This window comes from Meles meles, chromosome 17 (assembly GCF_922984935.1).
Source record: "Meles meles chromosome 17, mMelMel3.1 paternal haplotype, whole genome shotgun sequence".
Lineage (NCBI taxonomy): Eukaryota > Metazoa > Chordata > Mammalia > Carnivora > Mustelidae > Meles > Meles meles.
Genome location: NC_060082.1, coordinates 41,195,432 through 41,221,489, shown reverse-complemented (window position 1 = coordinate 41,221,489; position 26,058 = coordinate 41,195,432). Strand labels below are relative to the sequence as shown.

At 39.4% G+C, this 26,058-nt stretch overlaps 1 protein-coding gene across 4 annotated transcripts in view; it reads right to left on the bottom strand.

The window, feature by feature from the left end:
- Positions 1-15,834, bottom strand: part of RABGAP1L (RAB GTPase activating protein 1 like) — a 762,787-nt gene extending 746,953 nt beyond the window's left edge. For 3 of the 4 annotated variants that reach the window (XM_045983134.1, XM_045983136.1, XM_045983137.1), the window contains exon 1: positions 15,683-15,834. The gene's annotated coding sequence lies outside the window, so the exon portion shown is untranslated. Of the gene's footprint in view, positions 1-15,070; positions 15,186-15,682 lie in introns of those variants that run through there. The other variant, XM_045983135.1, reaches the window with a different exon arrangement.
- Positions 15,835-26,058: the final 10,224 nt, after the last annotated feature.

The following is a 26,058-nucleotide window of genomic DNA, read 5'->3' as shown; positions in this document are numbered from 1 at the left end:
TCTTACATACTTTAAATGTTATATTCACCTTTCTTTAAGCCATTTCCTCATGCTAACATAACACCTGTTTTTCTGTCTTTTCCCTTTTTTCTGTTAGTTATTTCTTTAGAATACTCTCAGTAATAAAATTACTAAATTGAACATTTATTAAAAGGTTATGAGCAGTCTAACAATTCTAGATACATATTGCCAAATTACAAACTACCAGCAATATTTGATGTGCCCACTTTACTAAAATCTAACCAGCCTTATGCTATTAGCATATTTTTAAAAAACTGAAATGGGTATAAAATAGTTTCATTTTGCTTTAATAAGCCTTTCTTTGGTTACTGATAAGATCTACCATTCTGCTACCAGTTGCTTATATTTCCTCTGCTATCAACTATCTGCTCATCTCCATTACCTATTTCAAAAAATGGTTTTGTTCTTTACAATAAAGCTTTCCCAACTGAAGAATGAAAGTGCCTAATGTCTGAAGTTCTAGTCACACGGACCAAATGAAAAACTATAGTTTATTTAACCCTCATCATCTTCCAGAAATTACATTTTTATATACTCTCATTTTGTATACATATATTATCTCACGTTTCATTTAAATAACTCTCATGATTAAAATTGACTCAAATTTCCTGATATTTAAATATCATTTCAGTTCAACCTAGCACTTGGATATGCCAAAGAAACTTATCTTAATAAATTTGATCATGGAAACAGAAATCATGTTGCAGATCTACTCTAATAATCCAGATACACCAAGAAACCTGATTTTGCAGTAAGAGTTTACTCTCCAATGCTGTCAGTAATCTTGCAAATATAAATATGCACTACTGGTTTCAACAGAAGACAGAGTAAGAAAGTAATAAAGTCAGCACAAATTCATCAATGCCATTAGAACAGACCTCAAAGCTCACAAGCTAACAGCAGCCCTTTAGATGGCAGGGATTTCTGAGATAACCCAATTTAATCTCTTTCCTCTCCATCCCCCACCCACTCTGCAAAGGAAGAAAACCAAGGCTAAATGAAGTGAAATAACTTTCAAGAAAGTCTTAAAGCTAGTTAAGATCAAGAATATCTGCTTCATTCTGCCATCAACCAAATTTTATTGAGTGGTTTATTCAGAGCTATAGAGATACCAAAGTGAAAAAAACAGAGGCGCTGGAGTGGCTCAAATGTTTGAGCAGCGAACTCTTGATTTCAGCTCAGGTCCTGATCTCAGGGTCATGAGACTAAGCCCTGCACTGAGGAGTCTGCTGCAGGATTCTCTCTCCCTCTGTCCCTTCCCCCTCTCTCAAATAAATAAATAAATTTTTTTTAAGTGAAAAAACAGCGAACTCCTTGCTCTCAAAAAGCTTACATGCTACTAGGGGATGGGGAGAAAAGAGTAAATAAGGAAGGAAAGAGGGAGGGAAGGAAGGAAATTTCTAAGACAGGGATAAGTATTCTGAATTCAACTACACAAGGCAATGTGGGAGAACAAGACTAAAACGGGACCATTTCAGATTCAGTGGTTTGGGAAAGGCTTGGAGAAAAATGAAAAAACAGTTGGATCTGAATGACAAGAAGACAGGAACAAGAAAATAGAAGGAGACAACATTCTTTTTTTTTTTTTAATATTTTATTTATTTGACAGAGAGAAATCACAGCTAGGCAGAGAGGCAGGCAGAGAGAGAGGAGGAAGCAGGCTCCCTGCGGAGCAGAGAGCCCGATGTGGGGCTCAATCCCAGGACCCTGGGATCATGACTTGAGCCAAAGGCAGAGGCTTTAACCCACTGAGCCACCCAGGCGTCCAGGAGACAACATTCTGATTAGAGATGCTCTTCTATCCAAGTATTCGTCAAGGTACAAAATAGCAAGGGGTAAAGGGTAGGGGAAGGGGGGGTTGGCAATTTTTTTTTTATCAAACCGTGTACCATTTAAGCATAAAAGATATTACAAAAAGATTTAATAATAAATATGGCACAAACTTGATTTTTCCCAAGTGACAAACATACCAAAATAAAATACTATTATAGAAAAATATCTAAATCATGATGATTTAAATTCACTACTTAGAAAGATAGATTAACCAACATTTCAATGATCCCACTTACAGATCAAGTAAACATGCTTTAAGATTTATTGGTAATTTTTTAAACCCTTAGAAGATAATAGTAAAGGAATCAGGACAAGATAATTCTAATAAAGATTTTCAAATAAGATGAAAAAATTAACATTAATCAGAAACTTCCATTTCCAATTTTTCTATTAATTTTTGACACCAGCATATACAACAGCCTAGGAGTTTTTTCCCAGCAAAATTATATACTTTAAATGATGCTGGGGATAATGGGCTCAGATTGTTTCAGCCAATAATTCTGCTTTTTTAAAAAAATCAGCTATTGGGGCGCCTGGGTGGCTCAGCTGGTTAAGCATCTGCCTTGGGCTCAGATCACAATCCCAGAGCCCCACATCGGGCTCCCTGCTCAGTGAGGAGTCTGCTTCTCCCTCTCCCTCTGCCACTCCCCCTGCTCATTCTCTCTCTCAGTCACTGTCTCAAATAAATAAAATCTTAAATAAGATAAAATAATTTTTTTAAAAAATCAGTTATTTTTAATAATGTATATATTACTTTCCCACTACACTACTTCTATACATTTCCCCATAGCGCAGAGCCTTGCAAACAGTAGAGATATAGAGGGGGGAAAATACATCATTCCTAGAATGTCTTCAACACATTATCACAAAGGAACAATTCAACAGTCCATAATCCTTGAATAAATTGGACTCAGCTCAATGAAAGAGAACACTCTAATCAAGTAAACAGTTTAGTATCCTAAGTATTTCAGTAATTAGGAACACAAATAAAACAAAAAAACACACATCTGGTTTGTGAGGTTTTAAGCCAGAATATAAATGTTATGTCACATCTGATCAATCTGGTTCCACTCATAAACCTTCATATAAACCCAAAGGCCCTCCCCATCCATGTCTCCTATTCGAGGTCAAGAGCACTGGTGTAAAATTTCTGCCATCATTCCCCAGATCATCCAATTCTCCCTCCCCCTATCTTTTTTATCTTTATTTATTTTTTAAATGCTCTCTATGCCCAACATGGGCTCAAACCCCCGAACATGAGACCAAGAGTTGCATGTTCTACCAAATGAGCCAGCCGGATACCCCACCTTCCCAACCCCTGTTTTTTAGTTTGCTGCTGTCAATTAAAGTTACTAAAGGGGAATAAAAGTTACTGAAGGGGTTAAAGTTACTTTTGGCTCAGGTCATCTGGGATCAAGCCCAGAGTTGGGCTCCCAGCTCAGCAGAAGTCTGCTTCTCCCTCACCTTCCACCCCTCCCCCTCCCCGTTCATGCCACTAGTTCCCACTCAGTCTCACTCTCTCAAATAAATGAATAAAAATTTTTTTAATAAATAAAGTTACTAAAGGCAAGGAATACTGAGGATTCTGGCTTGGTCAAGAAGGCCAAGAATACCCACCTAGTAGAGAGCACCTTCCACACACCAAGCACCTATTTTATTTCTTAAATTTCATAAAGTCATGAGCTATTATTACTTTCATTTTACAGATACATAAACCCAGAAGTAAGGTTACTTATCCAAGGTCACACAGCTAATAAGTCTGTCAGATTCAGAATTCTTTACTCCCCAAGAAATAGATCAATAACAATCCCGTCATAAAAAAACCAAGATAATGGCCATAGGAGGCAAAACAACCAACACAAGTGAACAAGGCCTGGAAAAGAAACTACAATCTTTTCCACCTACTTTAAACCCACTGCCATCATAACAATTACAAGTTTGACAAAAGCAAAGAAACGCTTTTCTGGTTGATAATCCAATTTGAAGACTAATTTGTTGTCATCTAGCTCAAAGATTGTATTTTTATATAGTAGTTTTCATTTTAAGAGATTTTCATTAATAAGGTTAGTGATAGATCTAATGCAGCTCTAACAGTTTTCAAATTCACTTAAAAAGTTTTACCGAAAAAAAAAAAGTTTTACTGAAAATCCTAAGTGCCCAATACAGGAAGAAAGAAAGGAGAAAGGAGAGAACATTTATGAGAATTTAACTGTGTGCCAGAAACTGTGCTGTGTCTCTCTACATTCCTTAACTTATTCAAGATAAGTAACACTAGGGGCACCTGATTGACTCGGTTAAATGTCTGACTCAGTTTCAGCTCAGGTCAGGATCTCAGGATACTGAAGTGAAATCAAGCCCTGTTTTGGACTCTGTGCTCAGTGTGGAATCTGCTTATTCCCTCTCCCTCTGCTTCTCGCCCCACCTGTGTTCCATCTCTAAAACAAAAATATAATCTTAAAAAAAAAAAAACCTATGCAAGAAATACTATTATCCCTATTTTACAGATAGAATTCCCCAAAGACACAAAGATTCAAGATTTAAACCTAGGGTAGACAAATTTCAGATCCCTAAACAAAACAGTTTTTGCTCTTAAAAAGCCTATACCATAGTCTAATGCAGAAACAGGTAATGTACAATACAATATTTTAGTATCACAGCATGGAGGAAAACAGAATGCTCTGAAAGCACATATGAGAGAGTCTACAGTCTCAGTGAAGACTTTCAAGATGATGATGTCTATGCTAAGATCACAAGTATCAGCCATCAAGAACAAAAAGGCAATCTACTCCACACTCTTCAAAAATACCTGGTGCCCAAATGGTCAAGGGCCCTAACTCTGATCCATTATATGAGCAAATAATTTCTAACCAATGTTACATAGCAAATACCTTGCTTAATAATGTTTAGTATTTTGTAAAATCTGCAGGCCTATGTGTGTCATATATAAGAAGAAAATTAAATCTATGGTTATTCAAAACCCTTTGGAAATCAATCATTCTGGATAAGCAATTTGATAACTGAAATAAGAGTTTACCCTCTAGTTTTCATATTACAGTTGGCCTTTGAACAATGCAGGGGTTAGGGGTACCGTACCAACCCCCTTGCAGTTGAAAATTCACATAGAACTTCTGACTCCCCCAAAACTTACCTATTAATAGCTGAATGTTAAAAATAATAATAATAATACTAATACTAAGGAAGAAACAACTGATGATTTTAAATAAAAACTGTTAAAAAAAAAAAAGACAATAGCCTGTTATTGACTGGAAGCCTTACTGGTAACATAAACAACCAAACAGCACATACTTGATATGTTATATGCATTATATACTGTAATTTTACAATGAAGGAAGCTAAAGAAAAAATGTTATTATGAAAATCATAGGAAGAGAAAATACATTTACAGTACCATACTGCATTTATTAAAAAAAAAAAATCCACGGAGAAGTGGACCTTATCCGTGCAACTCAAAACCACATTATTCAACATTCTACTGTATTCTATACAAAACCTTTCTACGATAAATACTTTAATGCCTTCATAAATGTTCTACACAGACCACATACTTAACCTTTTCTTGGTAAGAGAGAATCTGACAAATTTTCATTATTTTCTATACTATTAGAAATATGATTGATACCTTAAAGCTAATTAGGTTATGTAAGGCTGTTTACCTTATGCTATCTATAGTTTTTAGATTTGGGGATTTTTTTAATAGTTTTTCCTATTCTTTACTATTGTCATCTCAGCAATCTCACTGTCCTGTTATCAGTATGTACAGATACCACAGCATCTCACCCTCTTCTAAATTGTTCCTCCTAATCTGCTACCACAAGCATTATATTTAAAATAAGTTACCAGTGAGAGCTAAAAACCTTTATTTATAGTTACTTATGAAAATGACATCTACTTGGGGATTTTACAATGATTCAGAGAGATGAGGAGCTGCCTACACTGGGTCTACAAAGGTACTAAGAGTTACAATTTCAGATTTTTGTACCTCTAATTTTCGTACCTCTAGTTAAAATGTCTCTCCTACCTTCTTTCAATTCAACTCAGATAGTTCAGGTAGCCCTCCCTGAAACCCCAGACCAGGTTACGTAATCCTCTGAAGCTTTCCCATACAACACATTCTATCCTGCCCCATCCTTGCTAAACTCCACTCTTGATGTTTCTCCAATATGACTGTCTAGCATCATAACAGCCTCTTACCTGTGCTTCTCGAGCACAGAACATATATTCTGCCTTATAAATGTCTGCTGAATAAAACAATGTCAGAGAATGAAACGGAATTTATGGCGATAAAGCCATAACACTCCAAACAATTAAAAACGACCTTTCATACCTGTAACTTTCTTTTGCAAATTTACACTCAGGACATCTAAATTTAAGGAAAAGTCATATGAAAACTATTATGTACAAGCTTGTCAGATACTATTAAACCTTTTTTACCCACTACACTCTGAAAAACACCTTTTTATCTTGGGGGGGAGAAAACCAAAAATACATAACTGTACTTTTCCCAAGCAACTACATACTTCGTTCAACCTAAGTGCAAAGAATTAACATTTAAAAGAACTGTGACTGTTGACGATCCAAGCTAAAACAAAAATTATCTTGACTGTATCCAGCTACTTCAAGGTGTTAAAAGAAAAGTCTCCCATTACAGGACTCATAGATTCCTGATGTTGCAAGGGTCTTAGAAGTTACCTCATGTTATAATATATACTCCTCCTCATCGCAGAAGGAATTCACTTTCCCTAGAGATCATCCAATCTACTCCTACATTTCTTCTTTCCTCTTTCACTCACTGACCCACTGGACCCACACAAAATAGGTCTTCCACTATGCAAATAGTCGTCTTTCAAATATCTGTTCAACTTATTTTAGTAATTACAAAGTAATATTGGAGCTTATATATTTCCAAGATTTCTTTGGCTCCTCAAAAATTATCCAGTAAAATGAAAACACCAGGCACATTTACAGGTGTTTTCTTCGTAAATCTTAGTTTTCTTAATTCTCATAACCACCCTATGAACTAGGCAAGATAAGTATCATCAACCCATTTAAAGAATCAACAACAGAGAGTAGTAATTGAGAGTCACTATGAAGCAGATATAGGAGCAAAAGAGACCTGCCTCTTATGAGTTGGATGATTTTAAGCAAGTTACTGACCTTCTCTATGCCATTTCCTCCTCCACAAACTGCGAATAATAGTATAATAGCTCCTACCCCATAAGCTTAAGTAGACAATGCACAGTACCTCATATAATTAATCCACTAAACAACGTTATGGAAAAAAAGAAATCGTTTTTTTGGTAAATCACTTTTTCTCTCTGAATTTCACAGCAGTACTGGATCAGGAATTAAGGTCCTGTGTTCTACCTACCTTGAACCTTGTCTTCCACAAAACCAAAAAGCGTTTTTAGTTATTTGCAGCTTAATGACTATTTTTGTCCATCCCCATCCCCCAGCCCAACCGCAATTTTTTAAATCTACTATTATCCTCTTCCAAATGAAATTCTCCAAAGTACAAAAACTGCTAAAGCACTCTATTTTAAAAAGTAAATTCTCGGGGCACCTGGGGGGCTCAGTGGGTTAAGGCCTCTGCCTTCAGCTCAGGTCATGATCTCGGGGTCCTGGGATCAAGCCCTGCATCGCATCAGGCTCTCTGCTCTGCAGGGAGCCTGCTTCCCCCTCTCTCTCTGCCTGCCTCTCTGCCTACTTGTAATCTCTGTCTGTCAAATAAATAAATAAAAATAAAATTTTTTTAAAAAAAAGGTAAATTCTCCTCAGTGGAATATACTAAGATTCTACCACAATTAACATGCAATGAAATTTATATGTAAAATGGGAAGTACCACACTAACTGCTAAACAAACTGGTTTCTCTAACCTATTATTAAATTAACTTTTAAAAACTTTATCTGATATCTTCAAATGGTAGAGACTACTATTTTACTGTTTGTGAAAACAACTATAACAGGAGAAACCTGTTTCACCTATCAAAACTATTGACAATGTTGACAAGAAATACAAAATGCATTTCAGAATTTAAAAAAAAAAACTTAAGAGACCTGGACTCATTTGTGAAAAATTAAGCTACATAACACATGCATAAAAATTTTATAGGTTCACTCATATAGGTAAACCGCTGGTCCTAGGATTTGAATAATAATTATACTCTAGAATATTGAGGGGGAAATGGATGGAAAAAAGAAGACATTAACTGAATTACTATTCAGTACCAACCTAATAGAGAGTAATTCATCTTTTCACAAAGACTAGCATAAAGGCATATCAAAACATTAGTCCAAATATGATCCTTAACAGTAGGGCAAATATGAGACACAGATTTAAACGAAAGAATACAGTTCATGAGCAAAGAGCCTTCTGGAAATAGTAAATAATTGAGGTCTCATGGCCTCAGATGCTAAAGTAACAAAATTACTAGAAAACAACCTAAGAAACCATATTGTCTGCCAGTATATGTAAAGGCTCCCATCAGGGGCTGACTTTTCACTAAACTATAATCTATTCAAAATGTCATAGCAGGATAAATTACTCCAGAGAGACTACTCAAGGAAATTCCTGATAACCACTCTAAGAACCATTTGTATTTGTACAATGCTCTTAGCAGAGGGCCTCAAAATGACAAATACATCTTGATGTACAGAATAAATATTCTATATGATTTATCAAAAACTAGCGTTCTGTCTCTTAAGCCTGCAAAAGTGAAAACCACAGGTTTCTATTTTTTTCTAAAAAGAGTATTTGTTATTTGCATCCCCTGTGGTGGAAGCCTGATTTTGAAGCCCTACAATTTTGCTTACTGCTGATAATAAGGGCAGAATATGGGTGTATATGTGGGGTAGGGTAGAAGTTGAGAAATCCTTCACTGGTACATGAATGTATTCTACACTTGCCCTTTTAAATGTGCTCCTTTCCTGGAAATTTGGCATTGAAAAAAAAAAAAAAAAAATCCCTGTGGGGATTTGCATTACTTCGTATTTGCCACTATTTCACATGATAGTCTTCAAAGAGTCTGACCACTTCTTCTTTATCGTTTTCCAGGTAGACTGTATTTTCACCATAAATGTCAACAGCTAGTGGGTGGTATTCATGTGTATACATACATAATACACATTTATGTATATGTGTATATCTGTAGACAAAATATCAATTAAAGACATCAATATCGCACTTAGGACCACAAAAAATGATGGTAGAAAATTTGGAAGGATTTTAATTAACCCTACTTGGGAAGCTTAACACATCTCAAAAAAGAAAAAAACAGAAAACAAAACAAAAAACAACAACAACCAAAAAAACTCCAATGCCCTGTGCTGACACGATTAGCTTACTCCATTGAGCTGGCATGAGGTATCTGAGGCATGCTGCATCTGAACCCTTATCATACTATTTGGGGCGTGCTATCCTGTGGAGCAGTTCATATGAAACTGCTGAAACCGTCTAAAATGATAGGATGACATACTTTACATATCAGAAGCTTAAATAAATGAGGAAAAAGAGTATGGCAACAAAATCATTTGTTATTTATTTTGGAACAAAAGCTCATCCCAAAAATTCTTTGTCAACCATCCAGAAGTAGCCAGCTTTTACAAACCAAGCAGTTATTTACTGTAGCGACTGCATCACCGAGATTACCAAAATTTTCCACATGCTTCTAATAGTCTCTGTATGTGTTGTTACCTGGGCAACGCTCTAAAAGGGTTTTTACCTTTACAGAACTGGGAGGTCAAAATGAAGTAAAACTTCTTCGAATTAACTGTGCACCATTTTAATTAGAAGCAGTAAGTGTGAAATCATCAGAAAACAAGACCTTGAGAACCACAGTCAATTTGACTAACAGACACACCTTACTGTCACTCATCTTCATTTCTAACCACCTAATTCACCTGTGGAACAAGGGATGCTCCATCCAGGACTTCAAAACATCCTCAGTCATACACGCTGTCAAATACATAAAGGCTGAAATTCAAGGAACTTCTTTGAGTAGAAAAATAATCAACCCCTCACATCTGGCCGTGGTATGAAATGCCCTGCCTTGCTGCCCTAAATTCTGAAAACTAGTCAGCTCAGCCACGGCTCTGTAAAGACTGCCTTTCTGCCAAACCAGATCTGCCTTCAAGAATTAAGATCCAGTCATTTAGAAATCACATTCTGGAAGGCACTTTCAAAACTTTGAAAGTATTTTGAAAATACTTTGAAAACTCCTTCCTCCTCTACTACAGCCATTTGATGCTATTTGGCGAACAAAAAATAATGGTATCTCCTTACAAAGAAAATATTTTCCCTTACTTTCCAACAATTTTAGGATTGATCAACTTGAGGTTGCTTCCCTAACACTAATAATTTTTCCCTTCAAATTTCACACTAAGGATATTCAAGTGCTCTCTGGGTCATATTCTTTTTTTTTTTTAATGTTTATTTGACAGAGAGAGATCACAAGCAGGCAGAGAGGCAGGCAGAGAGAGAGGAAAGCAGGCTGCTTGCTGAGCAGAGAGCCCGATGCGGGCCTCGATCCCAGGACCCTGGGATCATGACCTGAGCTGAAGGCAGGCTTTAACCCACTGAGCCACCCAGGCGCCCTCTCTGGGTCATATTCTAATCAAGAACATAGCATACAAACCTTCTCTAATGTTAAGAAGTACTAGATGATGCCAGAGTCAAAAATGAAAGATAAACTGAAAAGCAGAAAGGAAAACTGGCATTCAAGGCTCTTCACCATCGAGCGCTGACCCTTTCCTGCTTAGCCCTTTCCCTCTAAGCCTCTGATCACCCTAGCCCGAGGCTCAGAAAGGCCTTTCTTTACATACTATTTGTCCTATTTCCTCTGTCCAAATCCTACCTATTCTTAAAAGCATGGCTTAAATGTCACCTCTTCCCTTATCCTTAAAGCTCCCTCCTCTCTCTAAACCCTCAGACTGCCTTATCTTTATTTCTTTACCACACTTACTTTCTGCCGTATAGTATCTTTATATCCATATTTAATCCCCACATAAACATAAAGGCCCTAGGGTCAAAGTCTATGCCTTGTTCAACTCTATTGGAACTGCTTAATACAATGTCTGACACATATTAAGCACCTCAACTGAGCTACCTGAATGGCTTGAGTTAGGAGAAAAGTCCACTAGAAACAACTCCAGATCACTAGAATTCTGGAGACCCGACTTTGGTAATTACTAGCTGTATCACCTTCAACTTCAACCTTCCAGAATGGTCATCTGCAAAGAAAAGAGGGTGGACCAAACCCTTTTTTAATTATAAGCTGTTGTCTAGCATTAGCTGGCTATAAAATCAATTTGGGGGACAAAACTCAGCATTTTTTTTTTAATGAAATCAGGTGGACTAGAAATATCAATGTGTATTGTAGGCAGCAGTGTGCTGAAAATGTTCAACAACTGGCTACACAAAAGGAAGGAAAAAAGGCCCTAAACTATACCATTTGCTGATTTCCCTGGTATAAATACCCTCACACCATGGCCAGCTTCAAGCTACCAGCATGATGGCACTGAACAGGGAGCTGGCTGGGAAGAGGGAAGCACACTGCTTCTGCAAGGCCGTATGATGAGCCAGTTCCAGCAAGGTCCTGAAAAGATATTGTTTTGCCAAACTTTGCGTGCATGCACTTGAGTGTGGGGGGAAGAGGGGTTGAATCGAGGTATAAAATGTGTTTCTTACTGTAAGTCACAGTCAAAACAATTTAATAAATGTTCAGCTAAACAATCTCCTAGTTTCTTTCATGTGTCCTACACAAGGCAATATATCTTATTCTTGGTTACATATGTAATTTCGTTTCCACCACAATTTATTGCTCTTCAAAAATAAGAGTTACAGGGGTGCCTGGGTGGCTCAGGTCATGATCTCAGGGTCCTGGGATTGAGCCTCTCGCATAGGGCTCTCTGCTCAGCGGGGAGCCTGCTTTCCCCTCTCTCTCTGCCTGCTGCTCTGCTTACTTGTGATCTCTCTTTGTGTCAAATAAATATAAATCTTAAAAAAAAAAAAAAAAGAGTTACAGAGATGCCTATTGATATCACCAGAAGGCAACTTACAGGGAGTGGAAATTTGGTTTAGGAGTATCAGAAAAGGGCCAAGGTTCTCAGCCTTTGTTCAGCCTCACACATCCGAGGGACATAACACACTCCTACTAGTAGCAGTGGCTCACTTAGCAAAGAGTTGGGAGGACAAGGGAAGAGGAAGAGGAAATATATAGTATAAAAAAAAATCCAAGTAACTGTGACATTTGTGCCCATGCCCCCACTCCACCGAGAACTCGGGTACAGAGAAAAACAGTGCTGTAAAAAAAGTCAATTTATGTATCTGATGTTTCCCAGCCAATTTCTCCAGCAATTAGCCTGCATCCCCAAACAAGATCTCCATTACTAAAAATTTTCTACTAGAATTAAGTTTCTGCCATAGACTAGAGACATGTACTTGTTGAATTTAGAATAAGCAAGGGAAAAAAAACAGCACAGCCAACAGTTGTTAGACTTGACATTCTGGGAAAATCAAGCTTTTACTGGGGGGAAAAAAAAAACCTTTCTTACTTCTTATTTAAGCTTACTAAACTGGGTAAGGAGAGACGTTTCTTGAATATATTTTTGGCTGTTCTATGTCTATCACAACAACACAGTCTGTAACCAGATTTTTCATAAGTGTTTATAAAAAATTGTGTTTTCTATTTTTAAAGCTATTTAGAAAACAAGAAGGCTCAGAATTTCAAATAGACTACCAATTGTAGCCCACATCTAACTCCAAATCAACTAAGTATATGCCTAGAAGTTTCCAAGGAAAATCCCCAAAAATTACACCAAAAAATGATAAAAAGAACTCAGCAGGAGCACAAACTTCTATACTCAAACAATTCTGGCATCCTAGCTATTGAATGAGTGCAATGTGGAAAATAAATGAAATATGAAAAGGTAAATGTTGAGATACAAATTCTGCTAAATTCCATTGTCTTCCTTATTAGGGGTCAACTGAGGTTCACATACTTATACCTAATACAAATATTAACCATAAAGTGAAAATTAATTACCACTCTAAAAGCCACGAGTCAAGTCAAGCAATGTCTTCCTCCATGTTCACAATATTAAACCTCTCCTCTAAAATATGAGTAGGTTTTATCATAACTCAGGTTCAAGTCTGTACTTTCTCTGCCTCTACTGTTATTGGTGCCAAATGTCATAAGACTATCTCCATAAGAAGTTCCTGAGCTATCTTTGCAGTACCAGAGGCTCATATAGCCTTGTGCTACTGGTCATGCTCAGACCCAGTGGCTGAGCAATTTATACAAGGCAAGAGCTCCATGAGGTAGCAAAACTTGTGAGACAGAACAAAACAAAACAAAAAAAAAGCTCTGTGCCTGAGAATACTATAGACTACAGTATCTACTCCATTCTCTAAACACCCTCTTTCCAGCCATAATCATCCCTACACCTCTTCAAGACAATGGCAGGATGGAATGCAGACCCAGTTCTACACCCCCAACACAACAAATTTTTGCTACTTAGCTACTATGCTCTTTAAAGTTCATCTCTTGAAGCTTGGCTATCTCCCACTCATAATATTTTTTCTTGGCACAACAAAATTCCTTCTTTTAACTACTCCATTAAGCATGGATAAAAGGACTTTCAGCTTTAATGCAGTATCATCTGAATTCAAATAAATGTACAGTAACTGAAGAAGCTGAAATCTGGGTTAAAGCAAAGAAAAAAAATTATAACTTTTTAGAAGTCAAATTGTACACTGGTGAGTAAACATGGAAACTTTAGTTTCATATGCCTTATAAAATTCTGTCATTCAAAGAAAAACAGCATAAAAACTACTAGAGTGAGGGGTGCCTAGATGGTTCAGTCATTAAGCCTCTGCCTTAGGCTCCAGTCATGATCCCACCGTCCTGGGATGGAGCGCCACATCAGGCTCCCTGCTCTGCAAGAAGCCTGCCTCTCCCTCTCCCCTGCTTGTATTCATTCTCTCCTGTCTCTCTCTGTCAAATAAATAAATAAAATCTTTAAAAAAAAAAAAACTACTAGAGTGAAAAGACAATTATCTTAATCAGGAAACATTAAAAAAGGAACAAAACCTCACAGAATATCAAAACTATAATAAATAAAAGTTCCTATCAAATAACTCAGGCCAAAAACAAAACAAACTTCATACATGTATTGTCACACCTTCTCATGCTGGGTGGTGTGGTGTATTCACCATGTGTCCCAATACCACTGGGATCTACTACCTTGTTTCCAGATTTCTAAAATACAGTGTAGGCTATATAATATGTTCACATATAAGCACTACCCAACTACACCCACTTCTCCCCAGATTACTTACTAATATATCCTATCAGAGCACACTTTGAACTGATTTAATACAGACCCTGAGATTCTCTCCCAGTCTCAACTAACTCACCAAGCAGGTGAGCATTTAAATACAAATGGATGAAATACACCTGGTCTTTCTCGCCTGCAATTTCGCTGTCAGTTTCCTATGGGGCTCTACTGAGATAATGAATCATAGGCCAGTTTTCCAGCTCTAGCTGCCTGTGGACCAATATTTTCCACGGACAAAATCCACTTCCAATCTGACCACAAGCAAACTTCATTTTTGTAGTTTCTGACATCATCGTATTGGCTATTCCACAGAAGTACAGCAGAAGCTAAATATAAACACTACTAGAAGAAAAGTCAGAGCGTTTTCATGAAATTGTGTTTTCAGAACTGCAAACAAGCAACTATCTACCTCCCACCAAGTAGCAGAAAATTTAAATGTATTAAAAATCCCTAAACCTTCCCGTACCAAAAATCAGGCCTTGAAATCAGTTTCCAGTCAGCGCTGAAGTCTCTCAAGCAAGCAAAAGTTCTCCTTACCATTAATTAGTATAATGAGGTTGGCGTTTCCCCTCACTTGCAGGAAACCTTCAACTCTGCAAGTGACCACCCACATTTTGGTAAAATCTCTAAGATAATCCTGAGAGGTACAAGGAGAGTATACAAATACCTGCACACACTGCCCTGAGATCAGAAGCAAACCCTGTCAGTCAAGTCCCCCACCATCCAGCCACCTTCCGGGGCCGGGGGCCCATTTCCACATGCTGACGCACCGCCCAGCCCTACACCGCTGGCTACCAGTGCAAAGTACTAGCCCAGTCTCAGAAACTTTGACTCAGTTATCAGGACACTGAGCACCCACACCTGACAGAGGACTGTCGTGGCCAGTCAGTCAAGTCCGAAGCGGAGCATTCCTTGCAGGTAGAGATCTGCCCAGGACGCCCATCCCAAACGGCAAAACCACAACCATCAACACCAAGAGCGGAGCAAAGTGCCGGGAGGAGGCAGGGGGAGCGCGAGGGCGAGACGCGGTCACGAAGAGAAGCCTGAGTGTGGGTTAAAAAAAATAATAATAAATATCCTAACCACAAGCCCCCCGGACGCAGGGCTGCTGAGACCGCGAGTCCGGCAGCAAGCAAGGCGCAGCGGCGGAGGCGGCGGCAATGTCAGGAGGGCACAGCTGGGGGCGAGCGCCCAAGTCCCCACCCCGCCCCCAGGTGAGGGGCGCCCCGACTCCGCCCGCCCGCCCGGGCCAGGAAGAGAGACCAGCAGGCAGAGCCGTGGGGTCCAGGAAGCGACCGACAGTCCCGAAACCCCCGTGCCCTCCTCCCCGCCGTGCTCTCGCATCCAGTCCTCGGCCCGGCCCCCAAATCGACCCTCCCCCGGCTTAGCCCCGGCGTCAACACCCCCGGCCCGGCCCGTGGCTCTTGGCCGCCCGGCCACCCGCCGGCCCCTCAGAGGCCGCCCTCGCCTCACCTCCTCACGTCTCCGCGGACAGGGCCGGAACAACTCTGCCGGGCTCCCACGTCTCACCCGCCGCCCCGCGCTCTGCGGCCGGGCCCGTCCCGTTCACTCCGCGGCCGCCAGAGCCCTGGGAGGGCGGAGGGAGCAAGGCGGAGGGAGTGGAGAAGGGGGGCGGGGAGAGAAGGACCGCCCGGCAGGAAGAGGCGAGGGAGGGGACGGGCCGAGGAGGAGGCGGGTCGGGAGCGCGCGCGTCCGGACCCCTCGGCGCGGCGTGCGCGCTCCTGAGGGCGGAGGCGCCTTCTCTGCCCTCGGGGCGGCGCGCACGCGCGTACACGTCCCCGCCTGGAGATGGTTGGGGTGGGAGACCGGGGGTTGGGGACCGGGAAGTGAGAACCGGGCAGAACTCGGGTTGTCAGAGTGGGGACCCGGGAAAGGGCGGTAGACGGTCGCCGTCCCTCAGAACCTTCCGGAGGGGTAACCGAGCCCGTGGGGCCGGCGAGTTCGGGCTCGCGACAGGCGTCACCAAGCCCAGGGCGGGGTGGGCTGACGGGCCTGCCCAGAGGTCAGAGAGTTGTGAGATACTTACAAGTTTGGGGCGATTGTGTTCCTCCTGCTCATAAACCGGTTTACATATTTTCATTCTTAATGCCCAGTAATCCTCAAGGAAGTCACCGTAAAGAATACTAACTTTTCTCGCCAGTTACTGTTAGGTCCGTCTTTCAAAAGTGCGTGTTGGTCAAGCGCTCCCTTGCTTGTTCGTTCTGCGGGAGATTGAAGGCGGAAAGCACCCGCTATGTATTTATATTAAGAAAAATCAAATCACTCCATCCTTTGGGGTAGTGAATTTGGGAGTACAAATTAATAGAGATGAAACCAACTGTTTTTCCTTTACAAATATTGTATATTGATCCTTGAACTGTCAGTATCTTCCTTCATAGAGCCGGCAGCCAGAAATGAACTGTAAATTTTCTTAATTTCTATAGCGCTTTGTTTCTATAGGTTTGGGGCACCGAATATATTCAACCTTATCTAGGTAAATCTGTGCGATATTTTCTCTCCTAGAGAATCCTTGAGGACCTGGCTTCATTCATTTTTGTATCTTCCACAATGCCTAGCATAGAGCCTGACTCCTAGAAAGTACTCCATGCGTGTAACTGTATGAATAAATGAATATAGTGCTTTAAGAGTTAAGTGTATGTCCAATGATTTAAGCTCTAGAATGAATTCTTTAGTTTAAAATCCTCCCTTCTGGGGCCGCCTGGGTGGCTCAGTGGTTAAAGCCTCTGCCTTCAGCTCAGGTCATGATCCCCGGGTCCTGGGATCTAGCCCTGCATCAGGCTCTCTGCTCGGCAGGGAGCCTGCTTCCTCCTCTCTCTGCCTGCATCTCTGCCTAGTTGTGATTTCTCTCTGTCAAATAAATAAAATATTTAAAAAAAAAATCCTCCCTTCTGCCCCACTTAAGTTCCCCTGCACTCATTTCCCCAACTAGATCCAAAAGCTACCCTGAGATACAACATTAGTCCAAAGGGCCCTCTCTCTCTCTCTCTTTCTTTCTTTTTCCTGATTTAAATGTCTAGAGATGCTGGGACATATCAGGAGTGTTGCAACTATCTTGTGTTTCTCCTATCTTCTGGGCTCCTTCCCTGAAGGTCCTCTAACTTCTGTATTCCAAGAGTCTACCTACCTCTGGGACTGACTCAATAAATGTCTAAATTTTGATGTTTAATAAAATTAGGGTTGGAGTAACTCAAATGATCTGTAGCGATTAATACACCATCAAGTACCTATTCATAAATAAGCTGACAAGTACTGAGTCCCTAAATAAACTACTAAGTTACTAAATAAACCAGTACAAAAGTTACACTGGGCACCATAAGGAAATCAACAGATGAAAAAGATGTAAGTTTCTCAAAGAGGCAACCCACGGAATGGGAGAAGATATTTGCAAATGACAGTACAGACAAAAGGTTGATATCCAGGATCTATAAAGAACTTCTCAAACTCAACACACACAAAACAGATGATCATATCAAAAAATGGGCAGAAGATATGAACAGACACTTCTCCAATGAAGACATACAAATGGCTATCAGACACATGAAAAAATGTTCATCATCACTGGCCATCAGGGAGATTCAAATTAAAACAACATTGAGATACCACCTAACACCAGTTAGAATGGCCAAAATTAGCAAGACAGGAAACAACGTGTGTTGGAGAGGATGTGGAGAAAGGGGAACCCTCTTACACTGTTGGTGGGAATGCAAGTTAGTGCAGCCACTTTGGAGAACAGTGTGGAGATTCCTGAAGAAATTAAAAATAGAGCTTCCCTATGACCCTGCAATTGCACTGCTGGGTATTTACCCCAAAGATACAGATGTAGTGAAAAGAAGGGCCATTTGTACCCCAATGTTTATTGCAGCAATGGCTACGGTCGCCAAACTGTGGAAAGAACCAAGATGCCCTTCAACGGATGAATGGATAAGGAAGATGGGGTCCATATACACAATGGAGTATTATGCCTCCATCAGAAAGGATGAATACCCAACTTTTGTAGCAACATGGACGGGACTGGAAGAAATTATGCTGAGCGAAATAAGTCAAGCAGAGAGAGTCAAGTATCATATGGTCTCACTTATTTGTGGAGCATAACAAATAACATGGAGGACATGGGGAGATGGAGAGGAGAGGGAGTTGAGGGAAACTGGAAGGGGAGATGAACCATGAGAGACTATGGACTCTGAAAAACAACCAGAGGGTTATGAAGGGGTGGCAGGGCGGGGGGTGGGAGGTTGAGGAACCAGGTGATGGGTAATAGGGAGGGCACGTACTGCATGGAGCACTGGGTGTGATACCGAAACAATGAACACTGTTATACTGTAAATAAACAAATAAAAATTAAAATTAAAAAAAAAAAGATGTAAGTTTCTACATTCCGGTATCTTTTGACTGGAGAGAAGCTATTTGACAAAAAAAGCAAACCCGTCCGGCGGCCACAGGTTACATCTCTAATCACCAGGGGTCATTGTGTAAAACTGAACTGTTCCTCACAACAGAACTTAGATAAAAGATGTCACAAGAGAACCTAGATAAGAGACAGTGAAGGTGATTTGGTACAAACTTACCCTCATTCTCTGGAAAACAATTCTAAGTACATGCCAAAGATTTAATAACAAAGCATTGTTCATATAATGTGCGCTGCTCACTTCTCTTCCCACGATGACTTCTTTTGCAATAAGCATATGCTAGCAGCCCTAATCCTTGAAAGGACTAAAAGCTCTCACATTGGAGAAGGTTATAAAGTATTTCAGCATGGCTCAAAACATGACAGAAACTGGTGGCCTACGTCCAGATCTAACCCATAAACATGTTTTGTTTGGCCTGCATGGTGCTTAAACAAATTAGCCAAAGTTAAAATTTAAAGCCAGAAGATTCCAAATGCATTACGGCTTCTCTTTAAAAAGCAAATAGGGGTCATCTGTGTGGCTCAAGTTGGTTAAGTGTCTGCCATCACCTCAAGTCCTGATCCCGTGATCCTGAAACTGAACTCCTCTATCGCAGGCTGTATGCTCAGCTCCCTGCTCTTTAAAAACTGGAGATTTGGTAACAGTGGACCTTCATTTTCACGTGGTGACAATTAGCCGCCTATAAGACATTCATTCTCTCCATTCTCAAACTTTCTGTATTCCCTATTTTACCTTACACTGTTTCCTTCATGTGGGTCTGCCTCTCCCAATTTAAAATTTCATAATATAAAAATCAGGAAACATGGGGAGGAGGGGTGGGCGTTTGGGAGCGCCTGGTGGTGGGTATTAAGGAGGGCACATATTGCATGGAGCACTGGGTGTGGTGCATAAACAATGCATCTTGGAACACTGAAAAATTAAAAAAAAAAAAAAAAGATTCCCAGAAAGCCCTGAAAATACGGGAACCTTTAGGATGGTATGGACACCTAAAAGGCAAGAGTCATGTTGAATTCATCTTTGTTTCCCTGGTGCCTATGTCTGCTGGAGTGGTGGATAAGGAAATCAATTAGTAAATATTTTATACATAAAAAAACAGGAAACGTGATACACCTTGAACAAAATGGAAGAGTTTAAATCATGGTATTTAATGGTGTGAAATATTATATTTCTCTTATAATGGGCATTATTAGCTGACTCCCCGGCATGCATTTCTAACCCTCTGCAATTTTGAGGCAGCTAATGATTTGAACAGGAAAAGGCCCAGCTCCAGTCCCAGGTGTGGGCCTTAATGGATGTCCATAACCAGCCTAATCTGGTCTCCTCCTAACTCTCAGTGTTTAAGGATCGAATGTAGATCTAAACTGGGCCAGTCCTAAGGGAGACCAAATCTCAGGTTTATTAGCAGAAGAAATATGCTCTGTCTCTTACTCTGGCTGGTGTGATAGGTGTATATAAATCCAATAATTACTGTGGCCACCTGGCTACCGTGAGGGAAACCAGCTGAGGATAAAGCTAACACAGAATTGAAGAGCTCGAATCTATGTTGAAGCCTACCCCTTCCTCCAGATTTAGTAAGTTTCCTGAGCCAATAAATTTTCTTGACTATTTTAAAAAGTTCAAATTTGGCTTTTTTTTTTAATTTTTTTTTCTTAAAGGTTTTATTTATCTATTTGACAGTCAGAGATCATAAGTAGGCAGAGAGGCAGGCAGAGGGAGAGGAGGAAGCAGGCTCCCTGCTGAGCAGAGTGAAATTTGGCTTTTTTTTTTAATTGCAGCCAAAGTTAAGTTTTCTGTACACATTACAAAAGAAAAGCCATTATCTGAGTCTTCTAAGCATACATACTCAATGAGATGAATAGGTAAAAACCTAGTAGGTAAAATTGTAAAGGGTCTCTCACTAGATTACTTGATGCCCGAGAATCCAACACACTTTGTTTTTTCTTAACTTTTACTTAAATGTTGTGCCCTCTTTAAATCTACTTTCCCGGGGTGCCTGTGTGGCTCAGTGGGTTAAAGCCTCTGCCTTCAGCTCAGGTCATGATTCCAGGGTCCTGGGTTTGAGCCCCACATCAGGCTCTCTGCTCAGCAGGGAGCCTGCTTCCTCCTCTCTCTCTCTCTGCCTGCCTCTCTGCCTACTTGTGATCTGTATTTGTCAAATAAATGAATAAAATCTTTAAAAATAAATAAATCTACTTTCCCTGAGAAGAGGACTTAATTCCAATCAGCAAACTTCCATAAATGAACTTATCATACAGTTTTGTTTTGTTTTTTAAAGATTTTTTTTTATTTTTTTATTTGACAGACAGAGATCACAAGTAAGCAGACAGGCAGGCAGAGAGACAGAGGAGGAAGCAGGCCCCCTGCCAAGCAGGGAGCCTGATGTGGGGCTCCATTACAGGACCCTGGGATCATGACCCAAGCTGAAGGCAGAGGCTTTAACCCATTGAGCCAGCCAGGCGCTCCCATACAGTTTTTCAGTGTTTTTAACTAGTGGGAAGATTAGGAAAGACCCCAGGAACCTGAGAGAGCAAAGGTGTCATAGAGGAGACTAGACATACAGAAGACAAACTTTTATATTTCAGTTTTATGTAGGGCTGAAATTCAGAGTAATCCAAGCAAATCATACTAAGCCTATACGATAAAGCAAATTTATATTAAAATCACACTTTTAAGACTGAATAAGAACAAAGTCAATGAATATGTAATGATCAGAAAATTTCCTCAGCAGTGGAGGAGGTAAGCAAAGCCATAAATGTCTCTCTGAAAAAGAGCTAATGTACAACTTTCATAATTTTATAAGAAATAGAAAGAACATGAGCCAAAAACTGCTTTTCCCATACCTTGTGCCAAGCATCCAAATCCATCTTACCATCAGAGCCCTTTACTTTGGTCTAGGGCAGTGATTCTCTTTAATATATAACAAAATCTCCCAGGGACTTTATTAGAAAACACAGACCTCTATGTTCAAACCCTAAGAGATTTAAGGGACCCAGGACTTCTTTTATTTTAATTTTTTATTACAATAATGTTTAAGATCATAAAGAACTAGAAAGAATGGTATGAGTCTTCAGATCCCAATCACTCAGCTTGAAAAATTACCAACACATGGCCAATCTCCTCTTCCCCACCCCTCTTCTGGATTTCATCCATTAATACTTCATCACATAGTTCTAAAAGATAAGAATTTTTTTTTTGCAATCAATAAAGTCCAGAATGTGGCAACTCTACAGGACAGACCACCAAATTCCTTCAACAAATAAATTGCATACACAAAAATGTGAAGAAGAATGTCTTGAACTTGCTTGGATATCTTGTTTTTAACAGCTTCCTGAGGTATAAAGGCCATACAATAGGCTGCGCTTTATTTACTTACTTACTTACTTACTTATTTCCAATAGAGTGATTTAAAACTCTATCCATCACCTAGTGATTTAAAACATAGTGATTTTGGGGCGCCTGGGTGGCTCAGTGGGTTAAAGCCTCTGCCTTCGGCTCAGGTCATGATCCCAGAGTCCTGGGATCGAGCCCCGCATCAGGCTCCCTGCTTGGCAGGGGGCCTGCTTCCTCCTCTCTCTCTGCCTGCCTCTCTGCCTAGTTGTGATTTCTCTGTCAAATAAATAAAAAATATTTAAAAAAAAAAATAAAAAAAAATAAAATAAAACATAGTGATTTAAAAACATAGTGATTTAAAACTCTATCCATCACCTGGTGCTCATCATGACAAGTGTGCTCCTTAATCCCCATCACCTATTTCACCCATCCCCCCCACCCCACTGCTCCTCTGGTTACCATCAGTTTGTTTTCTGTAATTAAGAATTTGTTTCTTGGTTTGCCTCGCTCCCATTTTTTCCCTTTTTTTCCCTCATTTTTTCTTTGTTCATTTGTTATGTTTCTTAAATTCCACATGAGTGAAATCATATGGCATTTGTCTTACTATGACTTATTTCACATAGCGTAATACTCTAGCTCCATCCATGTCATTGCATAATGGCAATATTTTATTCTTTTTTATGGCTGAGTAATATTCGTGAGTGTGTGTGTAGGCACGCGCGCATACCACATCTTCTTTATCCGTTCATCAGTCAATGGACAGTTGGGCTCTCTCCATAGTTTTGCTATTGTTGATAATGCTGCTGTAAACATCAGGGTGCATATACCCCTTTCGAATCTGTATTTTTGTATCTTTTGGATAAATACCTAGTAGCGCGATTGCTGGATGGTAGGGTAGTTCTAGTTTAACTTTTTGAGGAAACTCCACACTCTTTTCCAGAGTGGTTGCACTGGTTTACATTCCCACCAACAGCGCAAGAGGGTTCCCCTTTATCTGCATCCTTGCCAGAGAACACAGGTAGTAATGTTATTTCCTGTGTTGTTGACTTTAGCCATTCTGACAGGTGTGAGGTGGTATCTCATCTAGTTTTCATTTGCATTTCCCTGATGATGAGTGATGTTGAACATTTTTTCATGTGTCCATTGGCCATCTGGATGTCTTTGGAGAAATGTCTGTTCATATCTTTTGCCCATTTTTAAATTGGATTATTTGTTTTTTGGGTCTTGAGTTGTCTAAGTTCTTTATATATTTTGGGTACCAATCCTTTATCAAATATGTTATTTGCAAATATCTTCTCCCATTCAATATATTGCCTTTCAGTTTTATTGATCATTTCCTTCATTGTACAGAAGATTTTTATTTTGATACAGTCCCAAAGCTTATTTTTTTTAAGATTTTATTTATTTATTTGACAGACAAAGATCATAAGTAGGCAGAGAAGCAGTGAGAGAGAGAGGAAGAAGCAGGCTCCCTGCTGAGCAGAGAGCCTGATGTGGGGCTTGATCCCAGGACCCTGGATCTTGATCTGAGTCGAAGGCAGAGGCTTTAACCCACTGAGCCACCCAGGCACGCTCCAAAACTTATTTTTGCTTTTGTTCCTCTTGCCTCCAGAGATATATCTAGAAAAATGTTGCTATAGCTGATGTCAGAGACATTACTACCAGTGTTCTCCTCTAGGATTTTTATGGTTTCAGATCTCACGTTTAGGTCTTTAATCCATGTTGAATTTATTTTTGTATATGGTGTGAAAAAGATACATTCTTTTAAATATTCTGCAAATATTTAATATATTCAATTTGACAAATTTTGAGGTATGTGTGTACCTATAAAATCATCACAACAGTCAAAATAATGACCAAACCCATTACCCAAAAAAATTTCTTTGTGCCTCTCTGTAATTTCTCTCTCCTACATCCTCTCCCACCCTCATGTAACCACTGATCTGCTGTCACTATAAATTAGTTTGCATTTTCTAGAGTTTTCTATAAATGGAATCATACACTCTGTATTCTGTTTTGTGTTGCTTCTTTCACCTGGCACATTTATTTCAAGATTCATCCATGCTGTTACATGCATCAGTAGTCACTGTTTTGTTGTTTTGGGTTTTTTTTTGTCTTTCCGTCTCATAGCATGCTCCCCATCCCTATTGGGCTTCAGCATGTACTTCGTGTCATCTTCCCCTCATGCTCTGTTTGTCTGTTTTCCTTTTTCTAGAACTTGAGAATTTCCCCTATTCTGCTTTCAAAATATTGAAACTGGTCATATATATCTTTTACAATGTTTTAGATTATTATCTAGCATTCTAGATTTGATTACTTTTTTTTAACAATGTAAAAAAATGGTTATAAAGTTACTCATTTTTAGCAATGTAAAGAAACTATTGAGAAGGAACTCTATGTTTTAACAATGGAAAGAAAGTATATGGCCAAAGAGGGAGGCTGCCTCTGTGTTGCTGTTGTGTCAGCCATTTTAACGGAGTTCTTGTTCCCTGGTGCATTCCCCACACCAGGCACACAGACAGAGCTTTGGCAGTGACCCCATGTTCCCTTGTATACTTGCCACAGGCCTAGAATTTAGATTTTGGTCATATCAGAAATTTTCCTTAAATACGTATGTTTTGCAGAAAAGCAACTTCAAAAGTAACAAATAACTTTCATGGTAAAGGGAGGAAAATTACCACTTTCCTCTTCTGAGTCAAGGGAAGTCCACACCCTAGCCACCACCTCCATCCCTCCCCCCAAGACATTTTTCAGTCCCTTTTCCCTTTGCCACATACAAAATAAGCTGCAAATTTTAAAAAAGTTTACGTCTAAGTTCTATCACAGTCTACCTAGCCTAAAAATAAAGAATTTTTTCTTAAAGATTTTATTTATTTATTTGACAGAGATCACAAGTAGTCAGAGAAGCAGGCAGAGAGAGGAGGAAGCAGGCTCCCCGCTGAGCAGAGAGCCCGATGATGTGGGGCTCCATCCCAGGACCCTGATCCGAAGGCAGAGGCTTTAACCCACTGATCCACCCAGGCACCCCAAAAATAATTATTAAATGAAAAATACTGTTGCTTTAGAACATATTGGGAGATCCCTAACAGTTCTCCAATTTCAGAAAGATTCTTACTACTCTTTAATTCTCTAATGACAATAACAATTTGTTGTGGAAGATCAGTAGTTTATAATGTTTATGCCTGTATACATGAATGCTAATAATTTCAAACTCTATACCAAAATCCAGGTTTTTGGATCATTTTTAATAAAGTGTGCCCTGTGAGTTCATAAAGTAGATGGTTTGTTAATGGATATCTACTGTGGTTTTTTTTTAATGCTTTTCAGTATAGTTTAAAATGCATAATAATTTTAATTTAATTCCATCATCACTTTCTGCCTTACTTTGGATACATAACTTTTGATCTCTTTCATAGAATTATCTTTCTCTTCTATAACTCCACAACACCTGGTACATACTTTCTTACAACATCTATAAGACTTTGGTACATTTAAAAATATTCATGATTACCTTCACTAGATTTTAAATCTTTGAAAACAAAAATCATGTCTTTTTCTTCCCCTAATACCTATTCAGTAAATGTTTATTGTATGAGTAATGGCATGAATGAACACATTCACAAATTTGTTTTAGAAATTTCTGAGATGCTTTTCTTCTCAATGAAACAGAGAGCTTAAATAATATAATAAGTTACTGAGTTTCCTACTATTAGATCATACTCTTTCCTTGGTTCCAAGTGACAAAAATGTTCTCTTCACAGAGAAAGCAAGCATTTAAAGAAAATCGTATCTATAGTACCAGTAAGGATCTTTATCAGTAATTCTAATTTGCTAGTAATCAAGGTTTGACCTAAACATTTTATTAGAAGAAATATATTTAAGTCTCTACACCAGTGACTCCTGTGGCTTGCTGCAACATCCATTTTCTCTTTCCACCTTAGTAACAAAACCCCAAACTTATTCAAAATTAGAATGTGCATAGGTAAAAGACTATAATTCCTGATCTCCCTTGTAGCCATGTATTCTATCAAAGAGAAGGAACTGAGACATTTCCTTCAAAGAGAAGGAATGGGCTCTTCTTTCTTCCTTCCT